This window comes from Microtus ochrogaster, chromosome 1, assembly GCF_000317375.1.
Source record: "Microtus ochrogaster isolate Prairie Vole_2 chromosome 1, MicOch1.0, whole genome shotgun sequence".
NCBI classification, from domain to species: Eukaryota; Metazoa; Chordata; class Mammalia; order Rodentia; family Cricetidae; genus Microtus; species Microtus ochrogaster.
Window position 1 is genome coordinate 20,398,285 of NC_022009.1, and position 14,008 is coordinate 20,412,292.

The 14,008-nt window shown below is 46.1% G+C and overlaps 1 protein-coding gene across 3 annotated transcripts in view; it reads left to right on the forward strand.

The window, feature by feature from the left end:
* Positions 1-6,216: 6,216 nt before the first annotated feature.
* The window catches only part of Rgs6 (regulator of G protein signaling 6), a 545,705-nt gene continuing 537,913 nt past the window's right edge, over positions 6,217-14,008 (forward strand). For all 3 annotated transcript variants that reach the window (XM_013346421.2, XM_026779939.1, XM_013346417.2), the window contains exon 1: positions 6,217-6,633. The gene's annotated coding sequence lies outside the window, so the exon portion shown is untranslated. The remainder of the gene's footprint in view (positions 6,634-14,008) is intronic.

Sequence of the window (14,008 nt, forward strand, 5' to 3'; positions counted from 1 at the left end):
AAGATTCTAGAAGGCAGTACTACAAGATTCTAGAAGGCAGTACTACAAGATTCTAGAAGGCAGTACTTGGCACAGGGTCTGGGAGTGCCTGAGTGAGGCCAGTGGTTCTTAGCTACTGCTGTAAACAGCATTCCATGGTTATTTTGGGCTTGTTTAGCTTTCTCAGAGTTTGTTATTGCTTATGTAATTTTTGCCCCATGTATTGGTAGTCAGAGCACATATCCCCACATCCTGACTATTAAGCTTTAGAACTTTTTAAATACAAACTCCATTCTGACATGACATCACTTCCACGTTCTAAAACATAACTCCGCAGCACTGAGATATAAATACGCTTATTCCCAGACAGACACACGGGTTTCAAGACTGTGGATTGAGAACTGCCACCAGAAAGAGGCAAACCCCCAGTCTGTACCATTTTGAACGTGCTTGCCAGTGGACTGACTCCTCCTGACAAAGTTGTATAATTAATAGTAATAGAAATGATTTGAGTTCTCTGAAGGAAGCAACCGCAGCCATGGTTTACAAATTCCTGCTCAAAAGCAAATCCTTGAGTCTCCATTGCCAGAAATTTGAGGCAAAGCTTAAGAACCCTTATTTCCGAGTTCCAGTAAGTACCCCGCCTTTCTCCCACGATGGTGTTGATGCTGTGGCCTGTGAACAAACATAAATATATATGTGTTTATATATATGTATATAATTTTATATATATTGTGTGTGCGTATGCATGTAAAGGTCAGACAGAGGACAAATCTGCTGGAGTCATTTTTTTTTCTATCATGTAGATTCTGGGGATCCAACTTAGGCCATCAGGCTCGCTCATACACTATAAAAATATATTTTTTTCTTTCACGACATATCATGAGGAAAAGCTGACCCAGAATCCAGTTTTCTTCTTTGCCCAAATGGAGAGAATATGATCCTTAACTATTCAGATAATGACTACCTATAAATGGGGAGATGGCTAGGTGGGTGCTCTGAGTTTGAATTCTCAGGACTCATGGAAGCCAGGCAGGTAGACTGTGTCTGGATCCTAGTATTTCTTCAGGAAGATAGGAAACAGACAGGAGAATGTCTGGAGATTACAGGCCAGCTGCCTGGCACACACAACTTGGAACCAGGAGAGTCTGTCTTTTTTTTTTTTTTTTTTTTTTTTTTTTTTTTTTGGTTTTTCGAGACAGGGTTTCTCTGTGGCTTTGGAGCCTGTCCTGGAACTAGCTCTGTAGACCAGGCTGGTCTCGAACTTACAGAGATCCGCCTGCCTCTGCCTCCCGAGTGCTGGGATTACAGGCGTGCGCCACCATCGCCCAGCGAGAGTCTGTCTTAAATGAAGTGGAAGGTGAGGACTCAGATCCAAGGTTTCCCTCTGACCTCCACAGACATACTGTGGCACCCACTTACATACACACATACGAACATCATACACATGATGTGGGATTCCCCTCTGTATGCTATGAATATGTTTTAATACCATTTGTTAATAAAGAAGCTGCTTTGGCCTATGGCAGGGCAGAATATAGCTAGGTGGAAAAACTAAACTGAATGCAGGGAAAAAGAAGGCAGAGTCAGGCAGCTACCATGTAGCTGGCCAAGACGCAAGATGTGAGGTAACAAACCATGAGCCTTGAGATAAAATATAAAATGATAGAAATGGGTTAATTTTAGATATAAGTGGTGTAGGAGGTTCTTTTGTCTATGTGTTACTTTCATTGGTTAAATAAAGAGACTGCCTTGACCTTTTGATAGGGCAACCCTTAGGTGGGAGGAGTAGACAGAACAGAATGCTGGGAAGATGGGAAGTGTGGCAGACACCATGCTTCTCCTGCCCTAGACAGACACTAGTTAGACTCATTCTGGTAAGCCACAGGCAAGTGGTGATACAGATATTAGAAATGGGTTGAATCAAGATGTGAGAGTTAGCCAATAAGAGGCTAGAACTAATGGGCCAGACAGTGTTTAATTAATACAATTTCTATGTGGTTATTTTGGGGGTTAAGCTAGTCAGGTGGCAAGATGCAGCCTGCTGCTCATCTTACAACATATAAGAGCTAGGAATATGCCTGAACCATTGGCCAAACAGTGTTATAATTAATATAGTTTTCATATGATTATTCTGGTCTGAGTGACCATGAAATGAAAGCATAGTCTCCTTATACATATATGTGGCGAACTTCCTGACCAGCAGGAAAGAACAGCCACCAGATGAGGATTCTTCTCAAATCACGCTTTATTGGAGCCTCTTGGTTGTAGGGAGAGCAGAAAGCAAGGGGCAAGGGGCTCTGAACTATGACTGCTTATATAGGGAGTCTGCCTAGCAACTTTTTGATACTTTGATCTGGAGACCCACCGGCAGGAAAGAAAGCAGGGAAACATCCTTGTCAGTTACAGACCAGGATGTTTCCCTGCCGGTCAAGGGAAGTGTGGGCAGCTAGATCACAACAACTCAGCCTGTTTTCCGGTGGAAGAACTGCAACTCTAATATGGAGTTTATCAAGCGAGGCTGGGGCCAAATGCCATCTTGTAATGGCAGCTATTCGAATCGGCTCCCAGCACATATACATATCATATACACACAAATAATAAAACAGACTACACATAAGGTTGGAGGAAAGTTGTAGAGACTGGATGAAAAGTAACATTAGCTGAAATCACATGTCCATAACACAAGACATGGCTCATCTGGTACCCAAACTCATGGCAAAAAAAAAAGTTCAGAGGCATTTATACATGTATTGTTCTATCTTTGATGTTGATGCTGTTATTAAAATTAAGTTAATAAAGTTTTCCCAATAGTAATTCTATCAAGGCTTCCTATAGTAATCAAAAAAATTCAGGATTTTACATATTACCATATTCATTTTATACTTTTGATGAGTTTCTGGAAAGATTTTTGTGTGTAGCAAGGCCTTCAGGAATACTGAGTGGGTTAGTAGAGACAGGCTGAGTGGGACTGTGCACATTCACAAAGCTGCATGGAGAGAGATCATCATTTCATCTCAGTTAATGGTGAGATAATCCTTCAATGAAACCCATGAGGAACAACTATGAAAAGAAGTGAGCCTTTAGGGACTGGCGAGATGACTCAGCAGTTAAGAGCACTGGCTGATGTGGGAGTGTCATATATCAATCTGTTGATTTCATTGGTTAAGCAATAAAGAAACTGCTTGGCCCTGATAGGTCAAAACATAGGTGGGAGGAGTAAACAGAACAGAATGCTGGGAGGAAGAGGAAGTGAGCTCAGAGATGCCATGCTCCGCTCTCTGAGGCACATGCGATGAAGCTCCGACCCAGGATGGACGTAGGCTAGAATCTCCCTGGTAAGCCACCTCGTGGGCTACAAAGATAATTAGAAATGGGCTAGTCCAGGTGCGAGAATTAGCCTAGAAGAGGCTAGATAGAAATGGGCCAAGCAGTGTTTAAAAGAATACAGTTTGTGTGTTATTTCAGGGCATAAGCTAGCCAGGCGGCTGGGGTGCTGGGGACGCAGCCCCGCCGCTCATATTACAACAACTGGCTGCTCTTCCAGAGGTCTTAGATTTGATTCCCACTACCCACGTTCCAGCTCACAACCAGCTGTAACTCCAGTCCCACAGAGATGTGCTGTCCTCTTCTGGCCTTCAGTAGTATTGCACACACATGGTACATATACACACAGGTAAAACATCCACACACATAAAATAAAATGTAAAAAAATTATTAAGTCCTTGTTGTTCATCTTGGTGAAGATACTTCTTTGCATCTTTTTAAGCCTTTCATTCTGAAATCCTTTTGAATTACAAAAACATTACATGGGCAGTTGGGTTAGCTCATTGACTTGCTTCATTTTGGTGTTGACCAACATCAAACCATCTTCGGATAAGCAAATGCCTGTGTATTTGTCACTTTCCCTTCACAGTGGCAAAAGACTGGAGATAAACAATTTGCAAGGAGGGAAGACTTCTGGCTTGATATTTTATGTAGAAGGAGCAGCGGGCTGTGTTCCCACCCGGCTCCCAGATGCCTGGATAGCTTATGCCCTGAAATAATTACACAGAAACTGTATTCTTTTAAACACTGCCTGGCCCATATCTCCAGTCTCTTATTGGCTAACTCTCACACCTTGATTAACCCATTTCTATTTATCTGTGTAGCACCACGAGGTGGTGGCTTACTGGGAAGGATCTTAACCTACATCCATCTTGGAGAGGAGAGCTATAGCATCTCCCTGAATCTGCTTCTTTCTCCCAGCATTCTGTTCTGTCTACTCTGCCTATCTAAGCTGCTGTCCTATCAAAAGCCAAGGCAGTTTCTTTATTAACCAATTAAAGTAACACATAGACAGATGACCCTCCTCCATCAGTTTTAGAGGTTTTAGCTCATGGTTTCTTGGTTCTGTGCTTCAAGCTGCCGTTATGGAGGAAGTTGGAAGGAGCACCGTGTGCCTATGGCACTGGAAAAGAGACAGGAAAAGGAGCCAGGCTCCCCACATCCCTTTAGTGGCACCCCTCCAAGGATCTAGCTTCCTTCTGTTGGATCCCGCTTTTGACTCAGAGTGCTCACCACCTACCAGTAGAGGACACAGAGGACTCTTGGGTACATCAGAACTCCAAGTTACACCACTGCTCCTGTCATACTTCAGAGTGTACTTCCTAAAAAGAGGACTGTCTCAGCATGGCTCGAACACAAACTTTATATAAGGAAACGATGTAGACCTATCCATTCTCCCCAATCTGTAGACTATTGAAATCACATTGTCATTTACAGGGTCCTACCTAAGAGTTAGGAGCTCTGGCCTCTGGCCTCTTTCCCTCTGGAGCCTCCTTTAACAATCTGCCATTTAAAAAGAATTTCTCTCAATTTACATTCATCTTATGTTCTTCATTTTTTTACATATTTTTGCATACTAGTATTGACAAATATGCGTATTGCCAAGGAAACTTTAAATTTCTAACTCTAGACCCACGAAGACAAAGAGTCCAGATCATTCATCCTTAATGACATCCAGTAATTTCAACTTTTTTTTCCTGTGACATAATATATTGGCGCCAGATGAACAAGGACGCTTAAAAGAAATCCCACACCAACTCAGAATTGAGTATAATAGAAGGTTATTTATTTAGGGGTAGACTCACAGATCACAGTCCTCTGCTAGAACGGGAAACAGCAACCAAATCCCACAGCAGGAAAAGAGGCTGGACACGCGCTTTACATTGGCATATATAAGAGGCCACGCCCAAGTGGGCGGGTAACTTAAAGGTTACTGGCGGTAGGAATTCCTACAGTTTATCAAAGTATAAATTACTGATCTATTATAGATGTTGTTAACGTTGCCGTATTTACACATCTACTGGTAACTATTCAGTACCCACCACTGTGTTTCACCTTCACCTACAGCTTCCTAAAATAATTTGAGACAGGCTTTCATGTAGCTCAGGGTGACTTTGAACTCCCTTTAAGATGGCCTTAAACTTCTGATCCTTCTGCCTTCACCTCATGAGTGCTTGGATTGCGGTGGATGCACCTCACTTGGGTTTGACCCTGTGCTGGGGATCAAACTCTATGGCAGACAAGCACTCTACTAAGTGAGCTTCGTCTAGAGGCCCCCCCCCCCAGCCTCCTATGTCATCCAACATCACCTTTAGGACTCCCACATTGAGGTTGTCCTTCCAGGTTACCCCTGCTCATTTGAATGTCAACTTTTCTTGCCCCGGGAGATTTGCACAATTCTCTTTTGTATTGTTTCAAGATAGTATCAAGTGTGGAAATAAATACAACTACCAGGTTAGCAACAATCTCTGAGGAGCACATTTTAGTTTAGGGGGCCGCCAGGCCCAAACTCTCGGGGCACAGCACCCCTGGCCAGAATTGCGAGCACCTTAGCGTCCCTAAAGTTTCCGTTCCCGCTCAGCCTAGCAGCGACTAGAGGAGCCTTGGCTTGCTTGAGACAGTCCCTCGGTTTTCTAGGCGGCTGTTCGGTTGCCAGGAATCTACAGATCTCCCCCACTTGCCTCACAGAGCCTGATCGACACCTTGGGCGGCGCTGGGACAGGTGAGCCTGGTGGCGGCGCCCTAGGGACGCTCGCACTCAAGGCGACAGGGTCCCGCTAGCAGCGCGTGGCTCAGGCCAGGTGCGGGCGCCCAGGTGCGCGGCGGTGGCGGCGGCGGCGGGGCTGCAGCTGCTCTGGGTCCCCGACAGCGGGCGCCGCTGCGGCAGCGACCGAGCTGAGCGCCTGGGCTGCGCGACTCCGGGCAGTTCCTTGGCGATCGGCCCCGCCGGGTGGCCAAGAGCTCCGCCCGGGGGCGCCCCAGGGTCCCTGTTGCTGCGGGTGCCGAGGGGGCGGATCCAGCCCCGGCCGGAGAGGGGCCAGGGAGATAGCCCGAGAGCCCCGCGCCCTGGCACCATGCGACCCACCGCACCTTCTCCCGGGCCTGGGGCTGCACAGTCTGCTCGCTGAGCCCCCTGAGGTCGCCACCGGGGAGAGTGACAGAAGAGGAGGAGGCGACACCCGGGAGAGCAGCGCCCGGACGGAATCAGCCCCCTGAGAGCTGGCGGCTCCCTGGTTCTTGAGCCTTATCATGCTTCGGGCGCCAGCCGGGCTTTAGGAGAGAAACTGAGACACCGGTGCGAGTCGGGACAATTCTTTGGTTGTTAAGGTAATTGTGGTTAGACAAAATCGGACAAGAAAAGAACAGGGGAAAAGAAATGGAAACCGCACCGCGCCCCGATCCGTGTAGCTTGCATCCCTCGGGGGGTGGGCGCTTGTCCATTTCGGATGCGTGACAGGTGCGGGTGTGTGTCTGCAGTTTGGGACTGTGCGAGGCGAGCTTACGTAAGTGACTCGGCGAGCTGGCGTGCGGACTTGAGTGGGATGGGTGCAGGTTTGCTTAGAAATCGCCTTCCTGTCTTTGGGGTGGGACGCGCTCAGCTCCTGGGCCTGGAGGGCGTGCGGCCCGGTAGCTTTTCTCTTCTTCCCAGGCATCCGGATCCGACAGCGCAGGTGGGGAAGTCTACCTCCAGCAACTTTTCCTGTGTATAAGCTCCTGGTCTGTGGGTTGGAAGGGCGAGGCTTGGTGCTGAGGTGAGGTAGGCAGGGGCGGGTGGTAAGGTCTGCGGCTTGGGTATTGTCTTCGCAGACAGTTGGTAGCCTCCCGGAGCCGGTCAGGCTGCTTAAAAAGTGAGATGAGGCAAGTGACCCAGAAAATTTAAATTTGTTCAGAGGAAAACTGTGAGTTTTCATTCTTTTTTAATTTGACAAGTGGGAGCGTTTTCTCTCTCGTTGAGACAAGTCGTATTTCTAGTCTGCAAATAAATTGAAGATGTTTTGAATGTCGTTGGTTTGGAATTATTCCCTCAGCATTGGTAAGTTCTGATCAATACCCGTTAGCACCCCCAAAGTAAAACTTCAAAGTCAACCAGGAGGAAGTCATCCCATTTTTATTTAGATTCTTTTCTCGCCGGGGAAGGATGGGAGAGTAAATAACGGGGCTGGTGTGTTTATCAGAGTGTTCCAGAACCGGGTAGCAAGTTCGTGAGTGATGCGTCGAATACCTTTACTGTCAAGGTTAACACAATATAAGCAAGGCTCTTACAGGACAATTTTTACAAGTAGGTATGTGGGTGATTATGTGGAGTTGGATCTGGGCTGCTGGAGAAAGTTTCAGTGAGTCCTGTGTCCTTTACCCTTGCTCTTAACGTACTAACTTGGCATTAGATGGTCCTACCCCATCAAAGCCGAGGTCCAAGGGAAACAGGTCGGTCCCCACAGAAACCTTTATAAACCAAAGCCTGTGTGCGCCAGGTGAGCCAAGAGGATAAACTGAGACCAGTGTGAAGCTAAATCGTGTAGATTCCGAGGTGATCTTGTGTACTGTAAGCTCGAGTATGGGGAAAACCTCCTCCCACCAACTCCTCCTTTCAGGAAAGCGGCTTCAGACTTCCGAAATGTCAGCCTGGGGAGGTATTTTGGTGGAGGAGACAGCTTTTGGAGTTTCCCTTTCCGTAGTCTTTCTATTGGCTCTTAACTTTATTTCCCATTCTCCTTGTGAAATTTCAGTGAGCATTCACTGAGCTTATTCTGCTGAGAGACTTTTGGTATAAAAAGTGTACATTTTTCTTTGAAGCAATCAATAGGTCACATCAAGCGTGACAGGACAAGGATGGCTGTGTGGCTGCAATGTCTCTCTAAAGAAGACTTATTTGTTTATGATTTATGAAATCAGATATCCAGCATAAATATTTTTAAGTGAGTAAACATTACTCACAGTGAGGTGGGGGGGAGGATGCATTGGACAATGGAATTTGCCAGTAATTTTCAACATCTTACTATCCCACAGGGATGGGAGTGTAGGTGAATGTAGGAGCCTTCTGGTCCCTGTGTCTCTGGTTTTCTTCCATATGTTTTTATTTCCTGAACTCTAAGACTTCACCAGGAACTGCTGCACATTCCAGGGGTTAAAAATGGAGATAAGAGGAAGAAGCTGTTTGCCACATATTTTTTTTTCCAAAAGGGATCCTCTCAGAGGACTCAATACTGGGATTATTTTTTTTCTTTAGCTTCACAGCTTGTCTTAATTCTCAGTGCTTTGTACCTAGGAATGCATTTAACCTCCTCATTTATTTTCAGGGCAGCTGGAAGAATATATTTAATGAATTCCCCCTCCTTGTAACATATGGTACCATATAAATAATTACTATACATACTGTCCTGCCGTATAGAAAGAAATAGAAATGCAAAATAAATCTTCACGGGTATGATATGGATAGAAAATGGCCAAGAATCCAGTTTTACTCTCCCTCTTCATTAGAGAAGTGATGTTTATCTATTGGAAACAATTTGGGGAGAAAAAAAACCCTCTCTGCAGTGCTCCACAGAGGGTGACACAGCCGTTGACATTTTTAACTACGTTCCTCCAGATGTTAAGTCTTCACGGGGCTCCCCCAGATTTTCAAGTCTTATGAATAGAACATATGTTTTGTCAAAGGCTTGGGGAACAACTACTAATATCCTAGGCGGTTTCGATAGATCAGGTTTTCATTTTCATGCACGGTCCTCATTTTCAAAGATAGTCGGCTGTCTGTTTCTCTCCCCCTTTGGAAACCAGTGTTTGTGCTCCAAGCTAGGAGGACCTGGGACTCCCCTACAGATTTAGGAAGAAAAGCAGCAGAAATGAGGTTGGCCGTTCAGGTCGTAGACCTGAGTTGTGGCTGCAGTTTGTCTGTCCGCTCTTCTGGAAGGGCAGGGGACACCTTCAGGTTTAGCTCAGGGAGCTTATGGCCTGTGTGCTGCCTTGACATTTGATGAGGGTGATCTTTGTTTGAAGAGGGATTATTCAAACAGACAGCTGGGTTCAGCCCCCTCACTCCAGTGCTTCTGATTTATTCCACCTGGAGTTAGTCTGAGAATCTACCAGTGTCTGCCTCTTCTGACCACATGAGACCAGAGAAGATAACCCTTTCTGTGCCAAAGTCTCCCACTGTCTCCAGCCATCAAGTTCCCGGTACCTGCCTGCCATGCCATTTCTGTCTTCAGAGAACACTGGCTGAACCAATACCAGTCTTTTCCATGGGAGGAAAACTTTCTAGTCAAGATAGAGCATAAACACCCAGGATTTAGGACCATGGAGCTTGTAGTAAGAGTAATTATTAGTCTTGTAACCCAGTTCTTCAATCTGCAGGGATTGGAAGACTGCTTGCACATACGCAATTAAACCCGACAGTAACCTTAACGGTTTGAGTTAAATAACTAGGACTACAGGCTTGAGACATTGTAAACCTTGAACCAAATGCCTCTCAGCTATATTCTAGAGTTCCATAAGAGGCGACTCATTTTCTGCCACTTGGTTGGCCCTCTGTAGGTTCCTCATTCAACCAACTGCTGATCAAAATTATTCAGAAAAAAAACATGCATTGGTTGTGAACATGCACAGCCCAACTTATGATGATCAGTTTTAATTGTCGACTTGACACAACCTAGAATTACCTGGAGAGAGAGCCTCAGTGACAGATTATTTAGATCAGGTTGGTCTAAGACAGTGGTTCTCAACCTTCCTAATGCTGTGACCCTTTGATACAGTTCCTCATGTCATGGTACCCCCCCCACCCATAAAATTATTTTTGCTGCTATTTTATAACTGTAATTTTGCTACTGTTATGAATCATAATGTACATATCTGATATTTCCAATAATTTTAGGTGACCCCTGTGAAAAGACCATTCAACCCCCCCCCTCGCCCCAATGGGTCATGACCCACAGTTTAAGAACCACTGGTCTTTGAGCATGGCTGTGGAAGATGGTTTTAGTTTCCTTCATTGATGGAGAGGATCCAGACTGGAAGTGAGTAGCCCCATTCCCTGGTTTGGGGTGCTATCTTTATCAGAGTAGGGGAAACCGGTTGAGTATTAAATGTGCATGCATTTGTTCTCTTGACTCTGGATGTGCTGGGACCAACTTCCTCAAGCTCCTGCTCCATGACTTCCCCATTGATGAGCCTGAAACTGTGAACTAAAACAGAGCCCCTTTTCCTAAAACTATTTTTTGGGCGTCCGGATATTTTATCATAGCAACAGAAATGAAGCTAGATCATTTCCTAACCAATACAGTTTAGCCACTCTCTGCTAAGTACTAATATCTGTGCTGTGTTCATTATTGGAACTGACCTAGGGACACCTTGGTGAACACAAAGGAGTGCGTGAAGATTAGACTTCAGGGACCTGAGCGTCCAGGATTGTATCTGGGGGGGTCCTGGAATTCATTCCCCCTGGATCCTGAAGGAAGACTTTTCCTGAAAAGGAACAGGAAGTTCACTAGTCATGACATAAGCCGTGAAAGCAACGAATAAAGCAGCGCCTCAGAAGTCAGAGCCATGCTCATCAGAGACACACATGCCATCTGCGAGATGGGTGTCCACTTTGTGGTGGGCTAAACTAAGGCTTAGAGAACTCACAAATTCGCTTGAACCCAGAGCTAGTAAGCAGTAGCATCAGAAGCCAGACCCAGGCCTTCCTGGTCCTGAAGGGAGGTGCTCCGTCATGCTCCTTACACTGAGCCCTTCTGGTTGCCCGTGATAGGCAGGTGATCCAGTCAGTGAGGGGTTCCAGGTGGCTGCCGTGGGTCATTTAGACCTTTTGCTCATCTGTCTCTAGTTCTGTACTGAACAGAAAGCCCCTTCCTTCTATCTGGATGTTAGACACATAGGGAACACTTATTATCTATTGAAAACTTTGAGCATATTTTCTGACTGGACTGTGGAGAGGTTTACCACATGAGCAGGATGACTAGAGTTCCAAACCCTAGCGCTCACACAAAGCCTGGTACAGTGACCTATGCCTGTGATCCCAGCCCTGGAGGGGCAGAGACAGGGCGGGGGTGGGGGCAGGAGGCAGAATCCTTAGCCTGTCTACATAATTTGATGAGCTCCAAGTTCAGAGAGACTCTGTCTCAAAAATAAGATGGAGGGCTGGCAAGATGACTGAGTGGGGAAAGGAGCATCTTGCCTGCCTTGATGCCCTGGGTTCGATTCCCGGGCATACAAGGTGACAAGTGAGGACTGAGTCCACAAAATCGTTCTCTGTTCTCCGTATGTGCTCTGTGACATGCGTGCTTTCCCCATATACATCCATGACAAATAAAACTGTAATTAAAAATTAAAAAATAAGATAGAGATAGAAGGATCCACCTAACGTCAATGTCAGAGTGGCTGGAGGAAAGTGCCTGGCACCAACTTCTGGCCGTCACATGGGCATGTGTGTGCTCACACCCACACTCACACATGTGCACCACACACACACACACACACACATGTTTAAAAAACGTAAATACCTGATTGGGCAAATGAGTCGGTCTTTTAACTCTGGTTATTAAAATCAGTTGCTATGGAGATGTCTTGGCTCTTCTGGGTAGTCTGGTAAGTCTGCCTTTAATTGGAACCATGGAAGAGTTTCTTACTCTCTAGTATCTGTCACCCTGAGAGGTTGTGTGCCTGCTAACGAGGTTCTCAAAACCTGCTGAGATGAGGTGTCCTGCAGGAACGTGAAGTAGTAGTAGTGGAATTCTCTGGAAGTTCCCAAGACACCGGCATTACTTCCACTGTGACTGGGTTGGCCCAGAGCCCAGACAGAAAACCAAACCACTGCTGCTTGCTCGGATGGCAGCGTGAGAGGTATCGCCTAGCCTTTGAACTGTAGCTTTGAAATTTAAGTTTTTCCTCTGTAAAAGAAGCACAACAACTCCACCCTCCTGAGTAGGTGAGACCGATGGCACAGAACCGTGGACAGAGCCTCCTGAGAAGTGAGCGGATGGCTCTATCATGCAGGAACACATTCCTGGTTGACTTTTTATCAACTTGACACAGCTAGAATAACTTGGGAAGAAGAACCCCAGTTTAGAAAATGCCTCTACCAGATCACCTATAGGCAAGTCTGTAGGGGATTTTCTTACTGATTACTGGGGAGGCAGGGGTAGGTCTAGCTCACTGTGGTCTGTACCCACCTCTGGGCAGGTGGGCCTAGGTTCTATAGGAAAAAAGGCTGAGCTCAGCCATGAAGAGCAAGCCTCTAAGCAGCACCCTTCCATGGTCTCTGCATCAGATCCCGACTCCAGGGTCCTGCCCTGGCTCCCTTTGATGATGGACTGTGATCTGGAGGCGAAACCCTTTCCTCTTCAAGTTGTTTTTGGTTTTGGTGCTTTATCGCAGTCATAGAAATCATAACTAAGACAGATATTTTATACAAATATTTCTTAGTGCGCGCACATGTGTGTGTGTGTGTGTGTGTGTGTGTGAGTGCGTGTTTTGGGGATTGAATTCAGGGCCTTGTTCCTACTAGGCAAGTACTCTGCCATTGAACTAGGCCCCAGACTTCTTCCCACTTTTTATTTTGAAGCAGGGTCTTCTTAAGTTACCGAGTCTAGCCTTGGACAAACTCTGTGGTCCAGGCAAGCCTTGAACTTTTGGATCTTCTTTCTTAGCCGCCTGAGCAGTTGGGATTACAGGCCCAGTGTTTTAACTGAGTCTTTGGAGACATAGATATTCATATTGGAATAATGAGTCTTTTTTTGTTCTTGCCAAGGACTAAACGGTATCAGTCTGGAACTGGAGGGACCGAGTCCCTCTCAAGTCCATCTTCACAGTTCCATTGTTGGGACTGGAGAAGGCATGTGGAAGGCAAATGGTCAGACATCCATGCGGGAGAGGGCAGAGCAGGCCCAACCTCCTTTGTAGCTGCAAAGATGCTTCTACATCTTGAGACTAAAGGCAGAGATGGAGGTGAAAACACTGGTACCTATGCGCCTGCCTTGAGACTGCCTCAGCCACATGGGGTTAAAGAAAGGAGGGATGGGCTGGTGTTGATGCAGTGCCTGGGCAGTGATGGGCAGCATGGGTAGATGACTCTGGCTCTGGATGTGAGTGGAGTGGTTATAATTTCATCCTTACTGTCTTAACTCAGAGTTTATTTATTTCCTGTGCCATTGTGTCTTGTTATGTTTCCAGACTGGTCTTGAACTTGTAGGCTCAATTAATTCTTATCTCCCGAGTAACCAGAACTTCAGGCCCATGCCACTGCTCCTGGCTTAGACTCAGATCTTCTCTGACTCCCAAGTCTGTGTTGGGGGATAAACAGAGACCCTCCCCTGGAGATGCTCTCATTCATTTTGTAGATGAGGTAAACATGAATAGGGAAGTAACAGAAAGTACTTTAGTGACTTCTTAGGAAAGGATGGCATTTTACAGAGCAGGCTTGTTGTCAGCAAGTAGAGGGTATTCACACACAAACACACACACACACACCACACATACCACAGACAACACACAGACACACCACACGCACAGACACACACACACACACCACACACAGACATACCACACACATAGACATACACACCACACACACACTCAAACACACATACACACCACACACACACTCAAACACACATACACACACCACACACACATATACACACACTCTCATAGATACACATACACACACACACATACACACACACACACACAGACACACACACAGACACACACA